Below are 9002 nucleotides of genomic sequence, written 5' to 3'. Positions count from 1 at the left end.
ACTTGGCCTTCTTTCTTTGCTTCAATTGCAAAACTTATACGTTGAAAGAGAACAGATCTATGTGAGTAATGGTAAAGATTAAACACACATTGACAATGGTTTATTCATTACAGGAAGCAAAATGGATGAAGAAATTAACAACTAGAGAACAACAGGAAATTCTTCATTTGGTGAATATTCGGTAGAAATTGTTCTCACACCCTCCTGTCTAGTTTATAGAAACAGTTTTCCCACGCTCGTGTCGAGTTTATATGAAAATTCCTCTTTTTAGATGTTAAAAATATGTAAATTACATTATTATTGTTTTTCAGATATGCCCATGCTCATTTATCTTACTTATTCCTCTTTACCAGGTCAAACATTTTCCACCACTATCCCACTCACATTCCCTGTCATATACCTGGAAGCAAAAAAAAATTCAGGAAATCATTTATACAGTATCGCATCGCCAACTGCTACAACAATTGGTCACGCTGCATTAAAACTATAAAGATCTTTAGCAGTCTCTACACACTACACAGGAACTATAGTCTTGAACGAGAGAAATAATTCAGAACCTTTCCAAAATGCTACGCAAAATGTGAACACTAAATTATTCCCTGGGATTGTGCATACAAGAAAATTTAGAATTAAAGTTTGTTTGTAGTATAAAAATGTTGTTATTTTTTTCACATTGTAACAGTTTATTTGGAACTGCCTGGTGGTCCTACACATAATAAGACCCTCATTAATTCGTGTCTCTGATTGTCTTGATCCCTCACAACCCCTGATTCAGCTGGGTATGACAATCAGATTTATGGTATTTGTCTTTCTTTTGTCTCTTTCTCATCTTCTTAAAGCTGACCTGTGCCAAATCTGGCATTTCTCAATTCTTTTAACTCCCTGCAGACTGTTCTATCCGAGATTTTGTTGTCAAGGGAGGTGTGAGGGTGTAGTGTCAGAGCAGGGTCGGGATACGTTCGGTGTGGAAGCTAAAATGAGCAGTTTCAGATTTTGTGACTCATCAATGAAGTTGAGTCGAGTTAGGAGTTTACCTGGCTTGAGTGATATCCTTGCTGGAGATGCTGTAGATAAAAATTAGTTTGCTATATGATATTCAGTGTAATATGGAAGTAATAAAATTATGCAAACCATTTTTGGGGCTTTTCAGCACTTTCTATAGTGTTCTTAATACGGCAAGGTGTCAATGTAAAAAGTGTCGCTATGGATCTTGGGAATTATATTGCTATTTTACAATATTTTGTTAATACCCTGCTATTCAGTGAGAAACAATTTTATTGTTTGTTTTAAATTGCAAATTACCTGATATTTGTAATATATTAGTATTTTATATTTCCTGTCTTAATTTGAAATTTTGTGTTACCGGATAACTCTGAAATATTTTTCTTCTGTTCAGATGGAAAATGCCAATTTGGAGGTAGCAGATGCTTTATATGTATTCTATGCTGCTGTGATATCCTTCGTGACCATCCAAGAAGAGGTTAACTTCAAAACTGTTATGCTGGTAGGTACCAATTAGTAACTAGTTCTCAGCAGAATTATTTCAAGAGTACAACAACATGCGTATGAGTACCAGTGGAATTCTCCATGTTATGAGTTCATAGGCGCATATCCAGTGGAGGGGGGGGGGGCAGGGTTGTTAGGGGCGTGCGTATCCCGGGTAAGAAAAAGAGGAGAGAACAAAAGGGAGAAGAAAAAAGGGAACAGAGAGGGAAAAGAGAGGGGTGAAAAGGGTCAAATAGAGGAGGAAGGAGAAGAACGAAGGGAAAAGAAAAAGAAAAAAGAGAGAAAAAGGAGAAAAGGAGGGAGTAGAAGAAAACCGCCAAGACACCGGGAAGAGAAAGATCGAGGGACAGTGACATACGGTAATAACAGCGCTGATCCCTATGATATACACAGGGTAGCCAGTGACGGATCGAGGATTTCGGAAAGGCGTGCGCCTCACCCGACCCGTTACACCGAAAGCTCAATTTTTGACGTTTCCATTTTCCTCTCTCACTAATGTATATATACATATATATATATATATATATATATATATATATATATATATATATATATATATATATATATAGATATAGATATAGATATAGATATATATATATATATATATATATATATATATATATATATATATATATATATATATATATATATATATATATATATATATATATAACGCGTGTGTGTGAATGAACGCCTTAAACAGTTGTACAATTGTGCTATGAAACCAACTCGAACTCGACTGAGTCGTCGGGGAACATGACGCATTTCGGTAATAGACCAGGATCTATATGCGAACTGCACAAGACCTATGTCCTTCGATGCAACACTGTCATCCAGAGATAAAATGTTATACACTCCGATCTGAATGCTAATTGTAACCCCAAACCTAGTACCGTAAATCGTACAATGAATCTAAAAGTAAATCCGTCATGCGTTTGGAGAATTGAACACATCTCCTGTGAATATCATGTAGTGCATTTAAGGGCGTATCATGGGCGGGGTGGAGTTGTTCCCATCTGCATGAAATCGCATGCTCACAACCCCTCTAATCGCTTCCCGATGAGTTACGAAACTTAATTAATGACCTTCGCCCGTAGTACCAAGAAAAATCCGACAACACACCACTTCATTGATAATATGTCGTCCCCGTTTAGCGTAGTGGCAAATATGCACTTTTTGCGAAATTGAGTTAAATATTTTTTCTTACTTATTTCGAGGGTGAAAAATCCGTTGAGCCGGGTTAGAAGTTCTAAAACTGTTTAGTTTTTATCTATTCCTGACTGATATTTGACGAATATCCAACTAAGGCCCGCTCTCGTTCTCACATACTGACGATACGTCAGTCATTTTAACCACTCAGTAACACAATTCGGCTAAGGACCATGTGTTTTTGCATAACTACGATGTTACCCTTTGGAACAAGCCGAACATAAAAACCATGTCACACTGACTTTTGAAAACACCCAGGATGATGGGAAGGTAATATCTTTATCATTTCTACCTCGCCTTTAAATTGATTAATGCAGCATTTCACACACGATAGCATAACTCGTGAATACAGAATGGCCAGTGGGGTCAACAATAATATACCTGAATAGTAGCCTAGTGTTATGATTGCAGTACATTCGATGCTTGTATCTGTTGCGCTAGTAGCTATAGACAGTAGACTGAACTAACGCTATTTATTTCTACTGAATCGGTGTAATAGTGTCGGTACATTTAATTAGAGCTGTGTGTAAATGAGGAAACAAGTGGTGTAAGTCACTGATGGACATTGATGACAATGGGTGTAACTCGTAAAAAAAAATGAATAAATCACTCAAGTTTTAATTGTAACCGCGAAGACTATAAATACCTAGACCAAGGTTAATTAATTTAAGCAACTCTTAGTGTTAGCCTAACCATTCCTAAGGACTTAAGGGAAGAAATCCCAAACCTTCATAATGAACTTATATCACCAAGATCCTTGTGTTGAAATTATCCCTAAAATATCTAAGTCCATTATCTTGCACAGTACGGGAGTAAATTGGTTCTAAAAGTCGTGGCATGGGGCTATTTTTTGGCCAATGTGTGATGTCTTAGTGCCACTTGGGATGACGAGGGGTGGGGCGATATACTTTAATATTTGGTTTCCCGTCTCCTTTTCAATGTGAATGTAAACAGTTCAATATACAAATACCAGTATTATGAAAAATTAAAACATGCAAACATTAGCTCATTTTCACTTAGGCTTCCTGCAGTCTTCAGTTTCACATATAAAGAAACGCTAAAAATGTAACATCTCCCCAAAGAAGTAAGGTTTCTCTTAGCTGTAGACGGCTTTGCTCATCACAAGCATTGCACTAGCCTAACTTATAAACTACTTTTTATCTGGCTTAGCCACTCGAAGAATCCGTGTATTGTAGATATCAAACGTTTGATTCATCCATGATATAGTGTCTCATTTAGATTGTAAGGAAAGAATTATAACAAAGGGTCTTTTTCTTGACTTTTCAATTGCGTTTCATCATGTCTTGCCTAATCAATTAATGAAGGATCTTTACGATTTATCAAAGAAACATGGCTTATTCATTGGCTGACACAATTTCTTCAAGGATGGTCTAGACAAGTTGGATAAAAGGTTATCGGAAATATCAGAAATATAGGTTGATGTGCCTTAAAGGGGGGGGGGGGTCCATAATCTGCTATATTATTGAAGAAGATCCTGCTAGGATCGAAACGTCAGGCCAACTTACTTTTACACATATTATTAACTATTTATACTTATGAAATTATGTCAAGTTCACACATTTCTGTTACAAAATATGCCGATGATACTGCTGTATCATGCACAATTCCTAAGAGCTCTGTTGAAAATGACCAATTAAATTATCAGTGTTCTGTAAATTACATAGTTCGAACATGTGACCGCAATACTTTATTGCCCAACCCCCCCCCCAAATAATGGAAATTTGTTTTTTTAAATAAAACCATAAATGCATAAAACATGAATGTCTCATTCTATTAAGATTGAAACGTTTCCTTATTGAGGAATCTGAGGTGGCTAGAACCTCCAAAAACTGGGTACTGGGAGTATACAGCAACGACAGTTTTAACTTTTCTTACTTTTCTTGCAATGTATCAAGGTATTAAAAAAAGTGTATTATATAGTATCTAGTGTGGCTTACGTTGTGTCTCCCTTTAACCAAAATGCTAAGGAAAATGTTTTCGATACTATTATCCTACCCTGGCACATGTGATCTATGCAGTGCCTGTCTGGTACCATTTTATATTGCAAGAAAGCAAAGAAAGAAGAATGAAGTTTCTTAAATACACATCAGCTGTATTTAATTTTAGATTACAATATACCTTTAGAAAAAGTAAATGCTGCTGCTAGAACTGAGTTTACAAGAATGGCAAATAAGATTTACAGTGATCAGAATCACCCTTTGAATACTGTACTAAAAATTCTTCTGTACAAACCGAGGAGAAGTCTAAGAAATCCCCACAAAATACCGAACGTAAGTTTACAGCAACTCATTTATTTACCGTGCTGCTTCATACATTCCATCCGAGCACTTAAAATGTTTGTTGCAGTCTGTTTGTTATATAGTTTTATGTATTAACCTTTGTTTGCGTAAATGTATTTGATATGATATCTTTAAAACAATATCACCTTTTATATTAGTTATTCTTCTTGTTGAGGTATTTTATGACACCTCTCTATAAATTTTATATGTATACTGGAAGGAAATAAAGAAGAAAGAACCACATACTATAGTACAACGTGTAAACACTTGGACAATGGCACAGTTGTTTCCTTCTTTAAATCTGAGGATTCACACGAGGTTGGGTTGGATATTATGAATGTGCCTGTGAGCGTAAGAAAAATTTCACATTCCGTTAAAGGGCATAATACAGTGGGAAAGCTTCCAACACTTTTGAAGGATACTTAGAAACTATTGTCAGAGACAATTCAAGTAATGCACTTTAAAATCGTAGTCTGTGTGCTTCATAAGAGTTCCGACTTAATATATTACGCCACTGGAACTATTATTTTTGCAACTACATGTGTTCACATTTCATCATATCCCTTGTCTATGTTATACATTGTAGAAACTGGTGGGGGTTCTTTAAAAAAGGACCAATATACCACTCTTTCAGCAACCGACTCTCCTTGCCCTCCCTACCTCGACATCCCTCTATCCGACACCATCCATGTTACCCAAGAAAAACATACTAAAACACTTAATTTTGTGCCAAAGTACTTTCATTGTGTTACATTTTGTACTTTTCATCGACTGCCAAGTATTGCTGACGAAGGTCCCAGGGGGACCGAAAATTCCAATATATTTTCTAAAACTTACTCTTTATTTGTTAATTATGAGTCATATCTTATTTCTCTGGTTTTCTCTTATAGTATATATATATATATATATATATATATATATATGAATATATATATATACATATATATATATATATATGAATATATATATATATATATATATATATATATATATATATATATATATATATTTCAGATACCACATCAGAGCCAACTCTCTTGGCATTAGTTACGCATGTTCGACAATGTAGTACGTTTTTGTAAATTGTTCATTGAATTTCATGTTGGGGAGGTAGTGCTTGAAATTCTTCGAGATAAAATTAATTAGAAGTTTCATGTGGTGTAATATTTATTTCTGATATAGCGAATTATATGAGATGATAAATTTTGGAACAAATTTAAATGTGATATGATGTAGACCTTATATATGAGGCCTATCCGCAATAAATAAGAAAGCAAAAAGAAAATTACATGTTTTAAGATTTATTACATAGTACTACAAATATAAAATATATAGTTGTGACATAATAAAGATTTCACCGATATCATTGAATGAAAGTTCGTAATCTATACAATGTTAACTTTCAACAGAGTTTGATGTAAACTGCTTTGTCAACATTGTTTGTACTTTGACAAGACAAAAGTACGATTTGTTTGGCTTTCGTGCATTGAGTCTGGCCATGTTTATGCTAAAGTAGTTTCTATATCCTTTTTTGACCGACATATTTTGCAATGTGCAATACGTGGGATTATGTAACATTTAATGTTTTTTTTTCTTAACGTCAGTTTCAGTCTGAATTTTTAAATGAAAACATTGAACATTAGCTCATGAAGATGTCAAATCACCAAGTCTTCTTTTTCAATTGAAATGATCAATAAGTTGTCTATATTCGAACTTAAGAGTACAGTTCCCCTCGATAAGCTGTAAAAGGAGGGCGAATACTAAAGCATGAGACCTCCTCGAAGCAAGTTGATAATTATCATATTTGTTGAAAACGTCAGCTCGCCGTAAAAGCTGCTAGTCTGTCAGACAGGTCCTGTTCTCTGTATGAGAGGCTGCTGTCGAAGGAAGACTTCGTTGGAATTCTAATCATGTCATTTCAGACCAGTGTTTTAATAACTCGTGTGCCGACTTTCAGCATACCTTTGCACTGCAGTATCGCCGTCATTAGGCACATCAGTTCTAATTGCGTTTTCATTTCTAAAACAGTGTCAAAATACGACTTGTGGCAAGCATGCGCCATTTTGTTGATGTTCTTATTTTGCTATGAATTATTTTGTTATATAGTAAAGAGTATAAAAATGGAACCTGAGCATTATAATCATACTGACGTAATCGCTGCAGACTTCATAAATGTAGAGTTGCTATTAAATGCAAAGTAAAACGAGGTTAGAAACGACTTATATACCACTTGAAAGAGAGGGCGAGAGGGAGAGAGAAGGGGGGAAGAGGAAGGGGGAGAGGAAGGGGGTGAGTGTGTGTGAAAGGTGGATAGGGGATTATAATATTCGTATTACATCGTTAGTTTATACCTTCAACACTCCACTGCCACCGTGGACTATTAAAAGGACTGATCTAAATTATTATAGTTTTTGTCAGGGATCGACAAGAATGTTTCACAAGTTTACCCGCCTAGTTTATTTAGTGGAATTCACTATCACATATTAGTTATTTCGTTTGATACTTTTGGTTTCAGGTTTGGCGTTTTCGGCTTCACTTGAGGGTAAGAGGGAACTATTGACTCCGTTACCACTTCTACCCCCTCCTGTTTGGGTTGGGTTTATACGCACTACCCACTTGGCTTACACGTTATTGATATCACTTTCCATATAAATATACGTATACAACAACTATTTGGGCAAAGCTATCCTGAACCGGTAATTACCTTTCTAACCCAATGGCGTAGCGATGCACTTCTTTTTAAGGGGGCCCGATACTTGTTTACGGGGAAAGCAGAGTACTGCTCGAACCCATTTTGTTAACAGAAAATAATCCATGACTGATTCTATATTCATACAAAAAAGTAAGTTACATATATTATTGAGGCATGATTCCCCATGGAAACCGGTATTGGGGTCCAAATCTAAAATATGAATGTGTACTAACATTTGGCCATCTTCAAACACACATTGTCATCTCAACATTCTGATCTTTATGTTTGTCTCTCCGTAAGGTTCATAATTAGGGTCCGAAGAGCAAAGGCATTTTCTCATCTTTGGCAAACTAATCACCTTCGCCGTTTCATGACATCTCGACCTCGCATAACTAAACTCATATGGGATATTCGTATGAACCATGTAAAATAATTCTTCCCGTCAAATAAGGGGAAGGGCGCAGACGATTACAACTTCTACACTGAACCTATTATTATGCGCAAAGCATCATGGGCTCCGATTACATCATATGATGATTGTTGGCGGGATGACGATTGCTTGATGTATTTTATGGTCTCATTCATCTTTTGAACAGTGGTTTTAAGCATCTGTTGTAAACCGGCTAAAGCCTTCCAATGCAATGTATCATCAGTAAATCTGTGTTCAAGTTTAAATGTGTGAGAGACGCTTATGATTAAATATCGGTATATATGGCTAGGCCGTTAAAGTTACATGCCCACTAGTATTACGCCTAGAACATGTACTATATTGACATAGACAATATTCTTCTCTACAACAGGTTCCTCTCATTTTGAGCATGCGTCAAAACATTTATTACTGATAAACCTGTTATAGCATATGACAGTGTCCTCTCTTGAAGCAAACAAACTACAGTATTCATGAAACCAAGCACGCTGACTTTGGAATCTCTCGTTCTTCATTTCCAAGGACATTTCAATTAAATTAAATAATATCAATTAAATAAAAAGAGATTAAAGCACTAGGCTGTATTTGAACCGTAAAATCTCCTGCTGTTCAACTACATCCATGGCTGACCTATTTAGTAAATGTTGTCTTGTTGCATTAATATCAGTCATTACAGATAGAAAAAAGAGGGAAACAAAAGTGTGTTTTATTTTAGCCTTTGAACCATTTATTTTTGGCCGAGAAATAATACAATAACAGACAAACGCGATAAGCTGCTTTAAGACGAGTGGATAGCATTATTCTTGTGGTGACGCAACGATACAGGTGGTATTGGGAGATCCAACCAGCGCGCGTCATGCTTGACTGT

At 35.8% G+C, this 9002-nt stretch overlaps 1 protein-coding gene across 1 annotated transcript in view; it reads right to left on the bottom strand.

Annotated features, from left to right (window-relative positions):
- The window catches only part of LOC139959744 (uncharacterized), a 178470-nt gene that overhangs the window by 56026 nt on the left and 113442 nt on the right, over positions 1–9002 (bottom strand). The gene's annotated exons all lie outside the window — the stretch shown is intronic.

Source organism: Apostichopus japonicus, chromosome 19 (assembly GCF_037975245.1).
Source record: "Apostichopus japonicus isolate 1M-3 chromosome 19, ASM3797524v1, whole genome shotgun sequence".
Taxonomy (NCBI): Eukaryota; Metazoa; Echinodermata; class Holothuroidea; order Aspidochirotida; family Stichopodidae; genus Apostichopus; species Apostichopus japonicus.
The sequence above is the reverse complement of the archived record's forward strand: the minus strand, read 5'-3'. Positions and strand labels throughout refer to the sequence as shown.